Genomic DNA, 19,273 nt, shown 5'->3' with positions numbered 1-19,273 from the left:
AGTAAAATGACCATTTTACCATTTTGTAGTTTCTGACCAGCAGAACCCTGTCAGTGGACTGGTCATGGGCAAGAAACTCCCGAGCTGAAAACTGGTTCCACTCCGGCACTGTCCACCACTGTAGCTGCATCAGTAATTGTAATGTAGTTACTAATATTCATTTAGCAGATACTTAGCAGACCCAACAACCTTCTGGTAACAGGCACAGTGTCCAAACCCCATGAGTCACACATACCCTGCCCTCTAAACTGGCTTGATACACCAGAGATAGGTGTCGATAGAACTTGGTTAACCTGAGGCTTGAACCCAATTGACCAATATAGCTAATACTTCAAAAATAAGGCTGTTTCTCACATGTTATTTCCACTATTTTGCCCACCCCTGTAATACCATACAAGGAATAATTAAACAATGCTATACTGCATATGTAGTTATGGAAGATGGATGGATAAATATTTAAAAAGCCTGGTTCACAATAAGCAGTGACACTGACATTTATTTAACATGAAAATGACATTTACTTAAGAAAGACATTATCTTGTCTTATATACACGTCCTCTTTCTCTTTTGAGGATTAGGTCAGTATTGAAACATTCATCGTGACCCCCCCCCCCGCCAAATACATCTCCATTGTAACTTCCCAAATAAATTAGTGGCAGCGCCTTTCTCTGCGTCATCTTGCTGGGGCTCTTCCTTTCTTTTCAATCAGGGGTCTCTTCTTTCCGGACCCTCTGTCTCTCTGCCTCCACGTCAAGAAGGTCATTCTATGTGTCCAACATTACCAAAATAAATTTCAAAATCAAATCTATGTGTCTGAATATTATATCCTGATGATATATCACTGCTATCTCGGTTAGAAGACTGTCTATTAGATATCCAGTGCTGGATGGCAAAAAATTTCCTTATGTTAAACACAGAAAAAACAGAAGTTCTGGTAATTGGTCCCAAGGCTGCTAGAAATAAGTTCCACCACCTCAACGTTGGTAACCTTCCTACACAACCTAACATGGTAGTTAGAAATCTTGGCGTTCTTGTTGATTCAGATCTATGCTTTGATGCTCACATAAGAAGTATTACTAGAACTGCATTTTATCATCTACGGAACATAGCCAAGCTTCGTAAGATGCTCTCACTTAATGATGCAGAAAAACTAATACATGCCTTCGTAAGTTCCAGACTGGATTACTGTAATGCCCTCCTATCGGGTTGCCCGTCTGGATCCTTGCATAAACTTCAGATGGTACAGAATGCTGCAGCCAGAGTTCTAACAAACACTAAAAAATTTGATCATATTACACCGGTCTTATCCTCTCTTCATTGGTTGCCAGTTAAGTCTCGAATTGACTATAAAATACTGCTATTAACTTATAAAGCACTAAATGGCCTTGCACCAGAATACCTTAGTGAACTGCTGACCACATACAACCCTCCACGCTTGCTTCGCTCTCAAGCCATGGGATATCTGTTAGTGCCTAGGGTAGAAAGAGCTACGGCAGGCTGCAGAGCTTTCTCCTACAAAGCTCCTCTGCTGTGGAATGGTCTTCCACCGGATGTGCGGGTTTCAGGTTCACTCTCAATATTCAAGTCCAGACTAAAAACACACCTGTTTAGTTTAGCGTATAGGGACACTAGTTCTAGCCCTAGCTAACTCTTCACTCCCAGGCAGACCTGTAGTGTGAGGTGTAGAGCTGGGTGGGGATCGGTGCCATTGGCTTTGGATGAACTGGATTGTCAGTGCTGTCACTCTAGCTTTGCAATCTCTTGTGGAACTGGAGTGCTGACATTTCAGGGACTCCCCATGCCGGCATTCCCACTTGCCTCTCCCTCCTACTGATGCTGCCATAGCCATATCTGCTGGAGCTTGCAGATTGCACTTCATATTGTACTCACCTAGCTTTTAGCACTGCCAATAGCCTCCTCTACTATGCCTAATTGTACATTTTATTTCCCCTACTCCTCCTGGGGGTGATGCCTGGAGACCTCAATCTATCAAGATATCCAGCACACCCGACCACCACCAGTGACGTCCCTGCATCCAGCTCGCCGTTCTGATCTTCCATGTATGACCCGCTGCCTTACCTCTGGTTGCCTGGCAATTGGAAGAAGACTCGGCTTCGGCATTGGCTTATCTTCCTTGCTCTCCTCTCTCTATTTGACTATCCCTGCCGGCCCCTGGAGGATGGGCTTCCCCTTTGAGTCTGGTCCCTCTCAAGGTTTCTTCCTTCTAGGGAGTTTTTCCTTGCCACTGTCGCCTATGGCTTACTCACTGGGGGCTTTGGGTGAGGATACTGTAAAGCGCTTTGAGACAATGTAATGTTGTGATAATGCGCTATATAAAAATAAATTTGTTGTTGTTGTTGTTGTATTAAAATTTATGATTATTAAACAAGATTAACATAAGTGCTTCATGCTACTCCAATAGAAGTATTGATTTTTCATTATATCGATACCGATATAGACACAGGTTCGATTATGGCACTATGCAAAAACATAAAGTAGCAGAGGATTCTAATATTAAAAATTAGATGTACTCTGAGTACAAATGTGTCATTACATTATAAGGACTGTTTAGGTTGTTTTCCTACCATCTCTTCTCCAGCCCCAGTCACTTCATCATGTTCCATGTCTGTGTCATCCTCAGACAAGACACTATACTGGAACTGCTTTGTTTGTTTAATATACTTCCTAAAGTTCATTAGGAAGCTCATTTTCCGTTTATTTTTGTTTTTAGTGTCCATGTTGTCCTCAGACAAGACACTGTTGTGGAACTGTGTTCGTTCCTTGATAAGCTTCTTTAAGTTTTTTAGGAAGCTCATTTTCATTTTAGTTCCACTTTTAGTGTCTGAATCTTCCTCGTGCAAGACACTGTATTGGAACTGTTTCCTTTGCTTGATGTATTTAATGAAGCTCATCAAGAGGTGCTGTCTTCCAAGGCGTCTGTTTGTCAAATGATAAAAACTTTCTACCCGTCCTGTATATGTATATGGTAATGGTTCTAGATTCTAGAACGTAGCATTGTTAGGATATGGGGCAGAGGTGGAGATCGCGACAGATGTGTCACTGTTATGCGTCGTCTTTATTAAAACATGTTAACTGTGATCACGTCCAGTTATTTGTGTTCTGCCTGACAAAACAAGATCTTCGGTTGACATAATTGCCATTTGATAGCCGCAAATGTCGTTTTTAGGGACTTTGGTATCTTGTAATCTAAAATCTTATCTATAGTCTGCAGGTAATGACGTCATTAGCATGCGTGTGGAACAGTGTGTGGACTACACGTTTGTGAGCTAGAGAAACATAGGCAAGTGTATCTGCAGACATCCAACGGTTGGATTCCAACCTCTCCGGAGGAACAGGCGTTGTCGAATTCTGTACCCCTGACGTGAAATGCACCCCCTGTCGGGAGCGAGCACTGCTCTTTTCTTCGATTCGAAGGGAGAAAATACGTATAGGTCCTCCCTATAATTACTCCCTCTTGCTAGTTTTTCTGAAAGGCAGAGGACAGCAGAAGAAGTGCCACTCTTCATCTTGTGGCTCTTCTCAGTATCATCTCCAGAAGGATACAATAATAATATAATACTTGATACTTTATTGATCCCCATGGGGAAATTGTCTTTACGCCTCCTGTCCACGAAGGGCTGCCACCCACAATGGTACCCAGGGGTTAAGGGCCTTGCTCAGGGACCCACAGACATGCTGTGGCTGGGTTTGAACCGGTAACCTGCTGATTACAGGCACACAGGCTTAGCCCACTGCACCACACGCTGTCCCCCTCAGCATTCATACTGAATGGCACTTCTTCTTCTTTGGAGATCTTCTTGGCAGCATCAGCATCTTCTTTTATCTGTCTTCATCATTCCAGTGTCATGCTCTTCCCCAGGTCCTTCTTTTGGTATACTCACTAGCTGTGATTTGTCTTCAGATGCCACCATACACTGAAACCTTACCACTGTGGCAGCATCAGCATCTTCTGCCTGCTGGGATACCACATCAGTTTCTTCATCTTCCTCAGGTCCATCTTCCTGTAAAGTCTGCAGCATATTCTGGCTACATATGCCGCCATGCACTGCCAACTGTCCACTGTGGCAGCATCAGTGTCCTCTGCCTCCTGAAGTGCCTCATCTGTTTCTTCCTCTTCCTCAAATTCTTCCTCCTGGATGGTTCCTAGCCACGTTCTACCTCCTTGTGACACCACATATTCCACAGCGTTCCCTGTACTTTTCCCTCCTACTCCCTTAACTTCCTCCACATTCACTCCCACCTCACATCCATTCTCCTCAACTCCATTTAGCATATTCATCATACTGATATCAGCCTCTGTCTCCTCTATCACAACCCTGGAGGCCTTCCCCTCAGATGTTCCCTACTATGGTACCTCCACATATTCCTCACTAATTTGCCCCCTTACCTCACCTTCCCCCCGGCTTGTCTGCTCCTTCCTAACTTTCTTTTTTTTGTTAAGGTAGCAAGTTTTATAAATTTCCCAGTCTTCAGATGAAAGGCCGTAATTACTCTGAAGACTTTGAGATGAAATGCTAGTGGTGGCTAGCAGTCCATCCTTTCCCACACAATCCCCTCCCTTACGCAAATCAGTAGTCCCCCCCAATCCCCCCTTAACCCCCCAGCCTGGACAGTGGGGAGTGTCACTGGTGAGTTCTCCTCAGTTGATCACTTCATCCCACAGGTTCCAGGCTTCCCAGTGTTGGGTGTTGGTCCATCGATCAGCTCTCTCAATTCACTCTCTGGCAAGACAAGTTGGTTAAATGAGAGATTAACCAACATGTAACAGAGATACTAAAATAAATAAAGAGCTGGAACTTCTTTAACCACACAGAAAATAGAATTGCTATAATTATTATAATAAATAATTACATGGTTCATATATATAAAAAAGAAAGAATAAAAGAAACAGTGAGCAAGATTACAAAAAAAATCTAAAATACACGATAAGTGCAATACCATATTAAACAGTAATGTCACCAATTTATAACTAGGATCAAATAGGAAACTGTGCTCCACATCAAACAAATACCCAGATGAATACTACCAAGAACTGTGTTAACACTAATCAAGTTAAGAATATTTGAAAGTGTTAATCCTGTGTACCACTGTAAATAGATGTAATGATTAGCTTGAAGCATCTAGCCTAATCCACAAGCAATGCCCCAAGTCGTTAAAACAATTTAGCACCCTGTACAGTAGAGGGCCTCAACTTCTGGTCGGTGTTCCGGTACCGTCCGCGCACAGTATTCAACCGGGCGGCGGAGAACCGGGGGTAGAGGTGCCAGCCGTCCCGTTTATTAGGGGATCGCGACGTTTTGGAAAGAAAGCTGCCCGTATTGATGCACGGAAATAAGCCATTAGCCCCGTATGTCCGTATACACCGTCAATGTCCCGCTGCTCGGCGTGGGAGCCCCGGCAAATTACTGTAAACAACATTATGAAGTCTTTGATACTGACATTGGCAAGACGCTTCTAAGAGATATTACCTGGTACATTGGGCGGAGCTTAATTTTGTTCCGCTTCTGATGTCATAAGCAGGAGGGGGCGTATCCTTTATTCTGATTGGTCGATGGCTTATTTCTATATACCATACACGCTTATTCCACGTGCTGCCGATAGGGGGCCATATGGTTTGGGAGATTGTCGTTAAACTTTAATACAATAAAAATACATTACATGTATTTATTAATGTGCTTTTTTTTATTACGATTTTAAGGAATAATAAAACATATAGCAGGATGAATGCAAGCTAGCGCATACACGTCCAGCGGCGGTCCGTCCGGCCGTAGCCACGTGTTGTTAGAGTGTTGTTTTAAAGAAGAAGAAAAACTTTAGCATTATTTTAAAAGAAAAGCAGACGGAATTTAAACAAACATGCCCCGAAAGAAAGAGAAGAGCAAATTTAAACAAGCACAAGCGCTTACAGGACAGTACTGGCGACATTTGGAAAGTTGCTGAGGTTTGTCCAAAAGTCGCTAGATTTGTCGCTAGGCGCTTTTAAAAAAAAAAAAAGTCGTCAAGGGGGTCTGAAAAGTCGCTAAATCTAGTCGCTAAGTTGGCAACACTGGTCCAGAAAGACCAGCACAGACGCCCATTTCAAAATGGCGACACTGGCGGAGCGCCAGTTATTTCAAATAAACCCCTATATCCATAACGTTTTTAAGTAATGAAGCACTTTTCTGCCAATGTGAATAATAAAGTAAAGCGCTCTGAGCATTTTCGACAGCAATAATCAAGGAATAACGCGGTTAATTCTTGTTTAAATGAGCGCATGCGCTCTCTCTCGGGCTCACTCTCATGTAGCACATGCGCGTAGATCCACACAGCATTTCCATTCAAAGAGCCAGCTCGTTGTGGCAAGCAGCTGTCAAATGGCTACCAGCGGAAATTGTTGTCGTGATGCTAACCGTTGGCCCAGGACTATGAGAAGCAGACAGCCAGCAGTCCCATCATGGCAGAATGCACACTAATTCTATATTTTATATGTTTATTTGTAAATAGTATACAATAATCTATTTCTAATTTAAATGAAAGTCGATCTCTAACACAACACCCCCGGATTGTTTAGCTGCATTTAGCTAAATTTATCTACGTCTGGTTAATCAAAAGGAATAAAGCTGTATAACTTGACAAGATGTGTGACATGTTAGACTGCACCAATCTTGCACATGCGCACTCACGCCGACACACATTTCAAAATGGCGACAACAACGGGGACACATGCTGATCTTTTATTTCAAATAAGCCCCTGTAACCACATCGTTTTTTAAGGAATAAAACTCTTTTTCGGCTAATGTGTTATTTAAAATAAAACATCTTAAGCATCTCGACAACAAGAATCAAGGAATAACGCTGGCGATCCTTGTTAAAATAACTCGCTCTCTCTCTCCATCATCCATGTCGCGCTTCTGTGTGCAGCCACGATACCCACACACCACTGTCTTTTATTGAAAACAGCTGAGGCAAGTCGTTTTCGGAACTTTAAAGTGTGTATACAATAAGTAAACGTGTGTAAAAGAAGTATAAATGGGTTATAAAGCACATAGCCAACGATAATTAATAAAGAATTTAAGCATAATAGCCCAGACGTACCATGGCCTATAGCTGGTAGAACTGAAGCTATCCTACGGCCTACAAGATAAAAGCATATGGCACCAAATTGGAATCAGTAGTCTTTAAAAGAATAAAATACATTATATGAATTTATTAAGGTGATATTCTAAATACGTTTTAAGGCATAATAATTTTAACGGGGTCACCGGACGCGTCGAGCTTTTCTAGCTAGAGAGGAAAGAGAGTCGGGCAGTTTTGAATGGTAAAAGCAGTAGTTGTGTATTGTTAACGGTTTATTTTTAACAAAATGTTCTATTTTATGTCAGTAAAAACACAGCAATCCTGTTTTTAGGGGGGATTTATGCGTATTGCGTGTCTAGACATGTCAGTCAGCTAATGTCCGCGGCAGTGGGAAACGGGGCGTCGGCGCAAGAGCTTTTGGAGTCGTGAGCGATAAGCCTATGAGAAGGAAGCGTCAACGAAACAAAATGCCCGTTGAAAAATTGTTGCAGAGTGCCTGTAACATCTCGTTTAACCGCTGGTCCTGAGTGTGAGAAACAGACAGACAGCAATCCCACCCCCGGCAGAAAGCACATTACCTCTATTTGTTAATCTGTTTTATTCATAAATAGTATAAAATAATATATTTATAATTGAAAGAAAAGTCGATGTCTAACACCACAACTCTGGGACTCTAGCATAGCCCCGGAGCCCCGCTGCGGGCCTGTGGGGCTGGATGAAGTATCTAACTTCAATTGCTTAATCAGCGTGATAAAGTGCCGTGACTTAAACGGGCATATGACAAATTAGTATAAAGTTTTAAGCCAGTAAGATTTAATTAATAAAATAATTTAGTTGTATTTTGTTAGTTTTATTTTCAATAAAATGCACCCAGTGCATTATTAATTTAATAGATGCAGGAACTAGTGAGCGGTATTTAGCAACATACATCAAAAACATCTTCAAGATTCCAATATAGAAGGTAACTGACAAAGTTTTCAAGCAGAATTCTCTGCTTCTCCAATGCTCTGGTGACTCAATAGCTGCTGTAATGTTCATGTAAGTTTCATAGCTAGGTGTCCCAATACTTTTGTCCAAATAGTCTCGTTGTAACTGTTCAGTTGCAAATTTCCAGTTCTGTAAGTTGGCAACATTGTTAGTAACTATGTTTTTGGGAAGCGTACAACAGGTTAGCAGGGGAATCGTAAACACCATTATGAAGTCTTTCATACTGACATTGGCAAGAGTCTTCTATACTACCTGTAGCCTACTCTTGGTTAGCAAAGCAAATCAATACTGAAGTCAAAAGAACTCAAAGTAGAAGTCCAAATTCATTACAAACAACATGTTTATCAGCTGTACAGCTTGCTGTTTAGAGTTCTTGATTAAAATTGCATGAAAAAACTAGGATTGACTGAGATGCAAAAGAATTTCAATGTTCTTGAAACAATGCTAAAAACAGTTATGGCTATGCTAATGTTGCACCTAAGTTTAAGTATTATAGGGATGTGTGGCAAAGTAGAAAGAATACATTTTAAAATAAGGACTTCATTTCCATTTGAGTATGTCTCGTTCCAAACTAAGCTGTTATCCATAGCAGAGAGAACTCGGCAGTAACCCACTTTGTCCTACACCCTGAGGGAACTTATTTACTTGTTTGTTTGGCAGAAGCAGCGTTGGCCAGTTCTTGAAGTATTGGGGATTAAGGGTTTGCTGATGGACTCAATGGAGAAATCATTCTGCCATCCGTGGGATTTGAACCAATGACCTTCAATTTTAAGAGACAAGGCCCTAACATGCAGGACCAGACACTGCCCCCAAAAGAGACACACACGGCCCCAACCACGCTGCGAGCAGGGTTTGAACCTGCGTGGGGAATCCCCATTGGATTTCAAGTCCAACGCCTTAACCACTCGGCCATCACAGCTGTCTGTCCAGAGGTCATTGCCACTGCCTATGGTAGTTCAACCTAACCAACATCCGAAGTGAACTGTTTCCCAAAACCGTCATACCACAGTAGTTTGAACCACGTTAGTTAGTTGGGACTACTGTAGTTCGTACTACAATGCAATGACTGAAACTTTTAAAAGAATGGTTTAAAATAAGATGAACAGGTAGATATTTCTATAGTTTGTTCAATCACTGTATACTTTGAAAGTTTATTAATAAAATAGAAAAGACAAGATACGCTTATTTGTGCAGAACATTTCACAAGTATTTTACGGAGATCAAATCACACAGAATAGCATTATACAGTAAGAATGACACGTGAAGTCAACCCAGAAGGCTCCCTCTTGGCTATGGGGATCAGTCCAGAAACTTTCACGGCTTAAGGCGACAGCATAAACCACCGTACCACCATGCCACTGCACTAAGTGCTTGCAACATTTATGTAACTTACGCATTTAGTCTGTCTGCAATTCATTGCCAAGCCAACTCCCTGGCTGTATTTATGGCCACAGTATTGCCTTTTTTAGCAATTACATCTTTCTATTTTTCATACAGCTCCATCAGCAGTGTTTGTTCTGCCACAGAAAAAACACCACTCTCGTTTTACACGCTTTCCAACTCATCTGATCAATCTATCATTCATTTATGCTTCTTAAATATCTTTGGTGTGCGCAGTAAATGAGACTATGTAAGTCTGTCTTGTATGAGCCTTTATTGGTTAAAACTGGACTGCGTTAGTGGAACGACGTAAGGCATAGAGATGGTGCTTGTCTGAGCCTGACTTTTCTGGGAAATTCTGGCTTTCTTTAGTTATTTTCATGGCAGAAGCAGGGTTGGCCAGTCCCTGAATAATGGGGAATGAGGGTTTGTTGATGGTCTCAATGTAGAAATCATTCTGGCAAGCACGCGATTTCAACCAGTGACCTTCAATTTTAAGGGATAGAGCCCTAACAGGCAGGACCACACACTGCCCCCAAAATGGACACACACGCTGCGAGCTGGGTTTGAACCTGCGTGGGGAATCCCCATTGGATTTCGAGTCCAACGCCTTAATCACTCGGCCATCACAGCTGTCTGTCATGCCTCCCTTCTTTTTGCATGGAGTGTCAATGTGATTTGTTCAGTAAATGACATACTGACAGATTTAGGAATTACTTCTGTCTGCTTTTATATCCTGGTAAGAAAACTGCAAATGTAGTGCAGATGCAAACAGAGCCCTTCTATGTCCATCTTTCCATCAGCCATGCATTCAGGTTTACAAACCCTTGTGAAAAAAGGGTCATTCTGAAGAGCTCAGGGAATTCAAGCATGGTCCTGTCATAGCATGCCACCTTTGTAATAAGCAAGTGCATGAAATGTTTTCCCTACTAGATATTCAACGGTCAATTGTAAGTGGTGTGATTCCAAAGCGGAAGTGTTTTGGCACACCAGCAACTCAGCCAGAAAGCGGCAGCCCATGTAAATGTAACCTTGGGCTGCAAGGTTACGCAACCCCGACTACGCCACCAGAGGCCCTGCCCCTCAGGACTTCAAATTAACCCCACGACTTCCCTTTGCATGAACACACAGAGACGCATATCCCAGAATTAAAACAATTTATTAACAATAATTTAAAACTGAACCCTCCCAGTCAGTAAACAATTACCAGCATATGACACCACTAAAACACACAAACGGGGTTGAGAGCAAAACTCAGGTGCTGGTGGTCCAATACTATAATCACGCCTTAACCCCTTAGCCAGCCAGGGAAGGTGCTTACCTGCAAGAAGAAAAAGGAAGGGGAGACACCACACACATACCCCCCAAGGGCACACACATCCAAGTGGGAGTTAATATCAAAATCACAGCAAACCACATCCTGGAGTTAATACTTCTCACTCACCCCACATTCACTCCATGCAGTGCAAGAATACAACCTCCAACCCCCAAACTCCAGCACCACATTCACTGGCTCTCCGCTGTAAATGGGGAAGAGACTAAACTACCCTCCAGACCTCCTACTATACCAGCCAGCACCCAGTTAGCCCCGATAACCACGCCCCCCTTATTCACAACAATGCCGGTACAACGCACATAATCTTACAAAACAAAATCAAAACCAGGCAAAACAGCAGTGACCAGCTCCTGAGCATCAGCATGGACCCGGACACACTTGTCACCCCGAACCCAGCCTAGGAAGAAGATCAACAGCCCTTACATACCCGGAAGAGAACGGAAATGCACTCAGCCACCCCGTCCAACCCCTATTACTCATTACCTTATGCCGCAGCCGGGACACGGAACCAACCGCTCACCACCATTTCCGTCGCTCGCAGAAGTATCGCGGCAGCAATCGAACCTCCCCCACTAGCGGCTTCCCACCGCTTTTATCCATGCTGATCCCAATTAAGACGCCATCATGAACCGCCCCCATTTACCTAATCAGCGTCTCATACATACCGCCGGATACGGGATCCGCGGATGACGTCATCCCTAGCGATCACCGGTTACATTCTACCCCCTCCATTTGAATCGACGTCCCGTCGTTCCCACTCCCGTAGCCACCCCGGGAGACAGACAAGTCAATCCCTAGAAGCCACAAGACTCCCCTCCGAGGGTTCCCCCGCCAAACCCAGTGCCCCCGAGGTTACAGCCCCAATGCTAGTGCTCACCACAGAAGCTGGAAGGCGATGTGGATTAGAATGTTGCCCCGCCGTTACCCGAGTGCTCCGGCGCAGGGCTCCAGCCTCAACCCTGGCAGATGGACTATCCAGGGGCCAACCACCTCCTCCTGCAACCGAGCTAGGGTCCTCAACCCCAAGGTCAACTTCCTGTACCCCAGTGGAACAGGGCCTAGGCAGTGCCCTTGTCAACTCCCCCTCAGACACCCCTGGCACAGTCACGATCACCCCCGAAACTGACCCTTCATCATAATCGGCCATGTCTAGCCGGCAAGGATCCCCAAGCCCCGGTCCCCTGGGTTCCTCCCTGGGCCCCGGGGGCGGATGCCTGCTCTGCAGAACACACTTCATCATGATCCGGTGTACCTGCTGTACTTGTTCCAAATCCTGAAGGGGTGCCACAGTATACACTACTCCCCCAGGCGCAGGCGCTCGCAACACTTGGTACACCACTGGGGACCAAACATCCTGGATTTTATTCCGGCCCCGCACTGAATGGTTACGCAAATGCACCAATTGACCCACCTCCAAAGGTGCACACAGGGCCCTTGAATCATGCCTTGCTTTCCGATGGTCGGCTGCACGTTTCAACTTCCCCTGGACGCTACTAAATGCCACCTCCAGGCGCCTCTGATGTTCTTGCACCCACTCACACATCATACCCCTCCACGGGTCCGACCTCCGACCCAAGAGAAAATCCACAGGTAACTGATGTTCCTGACCAAACATCAGGAAGTGTGGAGACTCACCAGTAGTCTGATGTAGGGTCGTTTTATAACTAAACACCAACTGTGGAAGATACTGTGGCCAGTGGCTCTTCTGTTCTGTCGACAGGGTGCGTAATAAGTTATGCATTGTGCGATTGAAGCGCTCGCACTGACCATTCCGTTGTGGATGATAAGGGGTAGTGCGAGTCTTCTGGATGTTATACAGATCACACAACTGATGAACAATCGCACTCTCAAAACACCGACCCTGATCAGAATGGAGCCTTGCTGGAACTCCAAAACGATAGAACCATTCCCTGAGGAGAACACCAGCCACCGTAGAAGCTCGCTGGTCCCGAGTGGGTATAACCTGCGTGAATTTGGAAAATACATCAGTTAATACCAACACTTGTTCCAACCCATCCCTAGAGGGCTCCAAAAATGAGAAGTCTATGGCTAACACTTCATTTGGCCTATTTGCTAGCAAATGGCCCATCGGCGCTCGTCCCTGTGTCTGAGAAGACTTAGCGAGCATACAACGCTCACACTGCTCACACCATTCCCTAATGTCCTTGGCCATCCCTGGCCAAAAACACCTCTGGCGGACCAAAGCCGCTGTCCGCTCGTTGCCCTGATGTCCCTGGGCATCATGCAACTGGTACAACACCTCTCTCATTAAAGATGCCGGGAGTAGGAATTGCAACCACCCCTCTCCCCCATCCGGCCTAAAGACCCTACGGTGCAGGAGACCATCTGCCACTATGAGGCGGTCCCACTCCCGCAACAACAGTCGTGCGGCAGGCAACAAACCCTCTCGTTCTGCTTGACTCGGCTTACGTCCTGCCTCCCAAAAAGGAAGAACAGCACTAATGGTAGGATCCATCTCCTGAAGCTTCCTCAACTCAGCCGAGGAACGCTGCGGGAGCACTGTCATAGCTGATTGCGTCACCGGTGGCACCCTTCCCGAAATGGCCTCCTGTAGAGGGGATGGCAACACACCTTCCGGGAACAGGGATACCAAACTCTCAGAATTAAGCTCTAGTTGTTGCCGCGACAGCGCATCAGCATTTCTATTCGTCCTGCCAGGCCTATAGCGAACCGAAAAATTAAACGCTGCCAGCTCAGCCACCCACCTCTGTTCAGTGGCCCCCAACTTGGCAGTGCTCAGATGGCTTAAAGGATTATTATCGGTCCACACTACACACTGCTGGCCCCATAAATATTCCCGGAATTTGTCGGTCATTGCCCACTTCAACCCCAAAAATTCCAGCTTCATAGAACTGTACTTCCTCTCAGCTGGATTGAGGCTCCGGCTAGCATAGGCCACAGGACGCACCTTTCCCTCCTGCTCCTGTGAAAGCACAGCCCCTAGTCCATGATGACTAGCATCCACCTCCAAAATGAAAGGCAGAGAAAAGTTTGCAAAAGCCAGAGTCGGAGCACTAATCAGTCGTACCTTCAGCTGCTGGAAGCTCTCCTCGCATCCGTCTGGCCACACCTCCGCCAACCTCAATTTCTGGCCCCTACGACCGCTACCCCCCCCTTGTTCTGCTACCAGGCGATGTAGGGGGCCCGCCAGTCTGGCAAATCCCTCTACAAAGCGGCGATAATAACTGGCGAAACCCAGGAAAGACCGCAATTCCTGGATGTTCCTCGGCCTAGGCCAATTTGCTACTGCAGACACCTTCTCCGGGTCGGTAGAGACGCCATCCCGGGAGATCCGATGGCCAAGGTAGCGCACCTCCTTCCCAAAAAAGCAACACTTCTCCAGATTAGCCTTCACTCCCTCCCTCTGTAGTCGTCCCAACACCAACTCCAGACGCTTCAGATGTTCACCTGCATCAGAGGAAAAGATGATAATATCATCCAAGTACAACCATAAAGACTGCCCATTCTGATCCCCAAAAATCCGTTCCATCAATCGCTGGAATGTACTAGGCGCATTACACAACCCAAAGGGCATTCTATTAAACTCGAATAGCCCAAAGGGGGTACAAAAAGCTGTCTTCGGACGATCACTCTCGGTTACAGGGATTTGATGGTATCCACTCGACAAGTCAATAGTGGAAAACCACTGAGCCCCGGATAGAGAGTCTAATGTCTCCTCGATGCGAGGCAGGGGAAATGCATCCCTACGGGTTTTGCTATTCAACTGCCGATAATCCACACACATCCTCAAGCGGCCATCCTTCTTTTTCACCAGCACAATGGGAGAGGCAAAGGGGCTGCAACTTTCCCGAATAACTTGACTATCTAACAATTGATGAATATGAGCCCTCACAGCCTCATAATCCGACGGGGGGATACGTCTAAACCTTTGTCTGACCGGCTTATCATCCATAAGGGGAATATCATGTGACAGGAGCGTAGTACATCCCAAGTCACCCTCTGATGACGAAAACACTCCAGCATATTGCCTCAACACACCCCTAACACGTTCCTGCTCTACTGAGGGCAATACTGACAGGTCAAGTCCCTGAATTTGCTCCAACACTGAATGGTAAGCACCCATATGGGCATTCACAGAAAGGGTTACCCCACCCAAGGTACTCCCCTCCCCAAGGGGCTGATCTACCGGCCCCACCTTCTCTGTCACCCCGGGAGGCAGACTTACTACTTGGGCCTGTGTCACTATACCCACTGGACAGCGCGGATAAAGAGTGGCCATAGTTTTGTTGACATTCAAAATGGGAACATACACAGTCCCCTTGGTTACTCTGAGGAAAGCCGGAAGGGGCAACAAACTACTTGGAAGCTGCCGAGCGGCACTGGTGGGCTCAAATACAACTTCCCCTAAAGCCCCACCCAGCTTTTCGGCACAGGTTGCTGCCACAAATTTAACTGTTCCCCCAGGTATATAAATAGCCTTTCGTCCTCTTACTTTTACCAATCCCCTGGAGGGAGGATCATTAACCGGAGCTTGCTGGCAAAACTGGAACGCCTCCTTCCACCGTTGAGCCTCTAGGCCAATGGTGGAACCATCAAAGAGGGCTGAACCATGCTGGACAAATAATTCAGTATAACATTCCCTGATCACATTCATCCCCAGCACCCCTGGTGTACTAGAGCCACCTGACCCAGGAGGATCCCTAACCACCAACCAGCCCCTCTTTGGTAGATGTTTACCCAAAACCTCAACTGCCAACTCAACATAGCCCACATAAGGTATTTCAAGACCATTTGCCGCCTGTAAATGCAACCAATTACACTCCTTCAATTGGCCCTGCATATGCTCCCGGAAGAGACTCTCCGGTAGTGTTGACACCATTGACCCTGTATCTAACAAACACTTCACCCCTACCCCCCCTACTTTGACAGTTACTGTAGGGCACTGGCCTACCAATGAGGAGATGGCCTGACTTACCGGGGTAGGCCGACAGGAGCCAATGTTGCCCCCTTCCAATGAGTGGCTCAGCACATTGGAGGGGCCTAGTTTTCCGGAAGCTGGGACGCAACACCGGCCTGGCCAGCAGAAACCCGGAAACCTGACAACTCAACCCGTTCATTATCACACTCCCGTGCATAGTGGCCCGGCTGCTGACACCTACGACAAATAACAGTACCGGAGCGACTCGGGCCCCTCGGCTGCTGCGAACCTGATAGGGCCGAAACACTTTTGGTCAGGAAATTCAATTGCTCCTGGTGTTTTAGCAACATTCTCTTTAGCTCTGCTAACTCTACACCAGTAGGTGCAGGGGGTAAAGACTCAACCTTAGGTGGGGGTCGAGTGTAATGCATAGCACACAGTGAGGGCACAGAATGACTCCTACCCCTCCCACATTCACTGGGCCTCCCCTCCCGCTCCCATCGGATGGCTTCGGCCCGAACATCAAGCATGGACAACTGGGGGGCCTGGCGGACAAAACGCTTCAACTCCCTACGCAGAGCTGGATCATACACATACTCCACAAACTGATCACGCAACAACATATCTGAATTAGGGACAGAATCCGGAGCATGTTGTAACACTTTATCCATCAATGAACAAAGAGCATGAGAATATTCCTGCAATGATTCCCCCTCATGTTGTTTACGTGAAAAGAACCCCTCCTGTAACTCAACATAGGACTTAGCACAACCATACAAGTCCTTCAAAATGGCAGCGATCACAGCAGGGTCCTCCCTTTCAGCCCTACTCCGATACCGAATTTCAGCCTTAGCCTCCCCATCTAGATGATCATACATAAAATAAGCTTCCTCCAATCCATTCAGATGTCGGGCCCTCACGCTAGCCTTTACCTCCTCCAACCATTCATCCACCCCAATCCCAAAAGTTCCCCGAAACACCGGGCACCTCCGCTCCCTGGGAATATACAACCGTTCCATCCCAGTGTTAACCAACTGCCCGTCAGTCCTCGCCGATGACCCGCTGGTGCTTGGCTGTACGGTGGTATGCTCCCGCCGAAGATGTTCATTCTCGGCCTGCAGCTGTTGCACCAAGTCCTTAAGTCCTTGAACCTCTTCAGACATGGCTCCTCCCCACACTGCAGGATGTAACACAATTCCAGCCCCAGCTGGTACAGGTAATGTCCCTCGATGGGCCACTGCTGTTTTGCCTACCAATCTCAAATCAATCCACTAATAACAAACCAAAAACTGGAATACTTGTCTCTGGTAAGAAGATGCAGAATCCTGCCGACTACGCCAGATTGTAACCTTGGGCTGCAAGGTTACGCAACCCCGACTACGCCACCAGAGGCCCTGCCCCTCAGGACTTCAAATTAACCCCACGACTTCCCTTTGCATGAACACACAGAGACGCATATCCCAGAATTAAAACAATTTATTAACAATAATTTAAAACTGAACCCTCCCAGTCAGTAAACAATTACCAGCATATGACACCACTAAAACACACAAACGGGGTTGAGAGCAAAACTCAGGTGCTGGTGGTCCAATACTATAATCACGCCTTAACCCCTTAGCCAGCCAGGGAAGGTGCTTACCTGGAAGAAGAAAAAGGAAGGGGAGACACCACACACATACCCCCCAAGGGCACACACATCCAAGTGGGAGTTAATATCAAAATCACAGCAAACCACATCCTGGAGTTAATACTTCTCACTCACCCCACATTCACTCCATGCAGTGCAAGAATACAACCTCCAACCCCCAAACTCCAGCACCACATTCACTGGCTCTCCGCTGTAAATGGGGAAGAGACTAAACTACCCTCCAGACCTCCTACTATACCAGCCAGCACCCAGTTAGCCCCGATAACCACGCCCCCCTTATTCACAACAATGCCGGTACAACGCACATAATCTTACAAAACGAAATCAAAACCAGGCAAAACAGCAGTGACCAGCTCCTGAGCATCAGCATGGACCCGGACACACTTGTCACCCCGAACCCAGCCTAGGAAGAAGATCAACAGCCCTTACATACCCGGAAGAGAACGGAAATGCACTCAGCCACCCCGTCCAACCCCTATTACTCATTACCTTATGCCGCAGCCGGGACACGGAACCAACCGCTCACCACCATTTCCGTCGCTCGCAGAAGTATCGCGGCAGCAATCGAACCTCCCCCACTAGCGGCTTCCCACCGCTTTTATCCACGCTGATCCCAATTAAGACGCCATCATGAACCGCCCCCATTTACCTAATCAGCGTCGCATACATACCGCCGGATACGGGATCCGCGGATGACGTCATCCCTAGCGATCACCGGTTACATTCAGTAACAGAGCAGGGTCGCCGACTGCTGAGGAGCATAGTGCATAAAAGATGCCAATGCTCTGGTGACTCAATAGCTGCTTTAATGTTCATGTAAGTTTCATGGCCAGGTGTCCCAATACTTTTGTCCAAATAGTCTCGTTGTAACTGTTCAGTTGGAATCCCCATTGGATTTCAAGTCCAACGCCTTAACCACTCGGCCATCACAGCTGTCTGTCCAGAGGTCATTGCCACTGCCTATGGTAGTTCAACCTAACCAACATCCGAAGTGAACTGTTTCCCAAAACCGTCATACCACAGTAGTTTGAACCACGTTAGTTAGTTGGGACTACTGTAGTTCGTACTACAATGCAATGACTGAAACTTTTAAAAGAATGGTTTAAAATAAGATGAACAGGTAGATATTTCTATAGTTTGTTCAATCACTGTATACTTTGAAAGTTTATTAATAAAATAGAAAAGACAAGATACGCTTATTTGTGCAGAACATTTCACAAGTATTTTACGGAGATCAAATCACACAGAATAGCATTATACAGTAAGAATGACACGTGAAGTCAACCCAGAAGGCTCCCTCTTGGCTATGGGGATCAGTCCAGAAACTTTCACGGCTTAAGGCGACAGCATAAACCACCGTACCACCATGCCACTGCACTAAGTGCTTGCAACATTTATGTAACTTACGCATTTAGTCTGTCTGCAATTCATTGCCAAGCCAACTCCCTGGCTGTATTTATGGCCACAGTATTGCCTTTTTTAGCAATTACATCTTTCTATTTTTCATACAGCTCCATCAGCAGTGTTTGTTCTGCCACAGAAAAAACACCACTCTCGTTTTACACGCTTTCCAACTCATCTGATCAATCTATCATTCATTTATGCTTCTTAAATATCTTTGGTGTGCGCAGTAAATGAGACTATGTAAGTCTGTCTTGTATGAGCCTTTATTGGTTAAAACTGGACTGCGTTAGTGGAACGACGTAAGGCATAGAGATGGTGCTTGTCTGAGCCTGACTTTTCTGGGAAATTCTGGCTTTCTTTAGTTATTTTCATGGCAGAAGCAGGGTTGGCCAGTCCCTGAATAATGGGGAATGAGGGTTTGTTGATGGTCTCAATGTAGAAATCATTCTGCCAAGCACGCGATTTCAACCAGTGACCTTCAATTTTAAGGGATAGAGCCCTAACAGGCAGGACCACACACTGCCCCCAAAATGGACACACA

The 19,273-nt window shown here is 46.0% G+C and overlaps 2 non-coding genes across 2 annotated transcripts; both read right to left on the bottom strand.

Moving 5' to 3' along the window:
- Positions 1 to 8,901: 8,901 nt before the first annotated feature.
- On the bottom strand, positions 8,902 to 8,983 carry trnas-uga (transfer RNA serine (anticodon UGA)). The gene has a single exon. It is a non-coding gene; the product is annotated as a tRNA-Ser (tRNA).
- A 1,012-nt stretch (positions 8,984 to 9,995) lies between these two features.
- trnas-cga (transfer RNA serine (anticodon CGA)) lies at positions 9,996 to 10,077 on the bottom strand. The gene has a single exon. It is a non-coding gene; the product is annotated as a tRNA-Ser (tRNA).
- Between the last annotated feature and the right edge of the window lie 9,196 nt (positions 10,078 to 19,273).

The sequence above is a fragment of the Brienomyrus brachyistius genome, chromosome 14 (assembly GCF_023856365.1).
Source record: "Brienomyrus brachyistius isolate T26 chromosome 14, BBRACH_0.4, whole genome shotgun sequence".
NCBI classification, from domain to species: domain Eukaryota; kingdom Metazoa; phylum Chordata; class Actinopteri; order Osteoglossiformes; family Mormyridae; genus Brienomyrus; species Brienomyrus brachyistius.
This window is presented reverse-complemented; position numbering and strand designations above follow the sequence as displayed.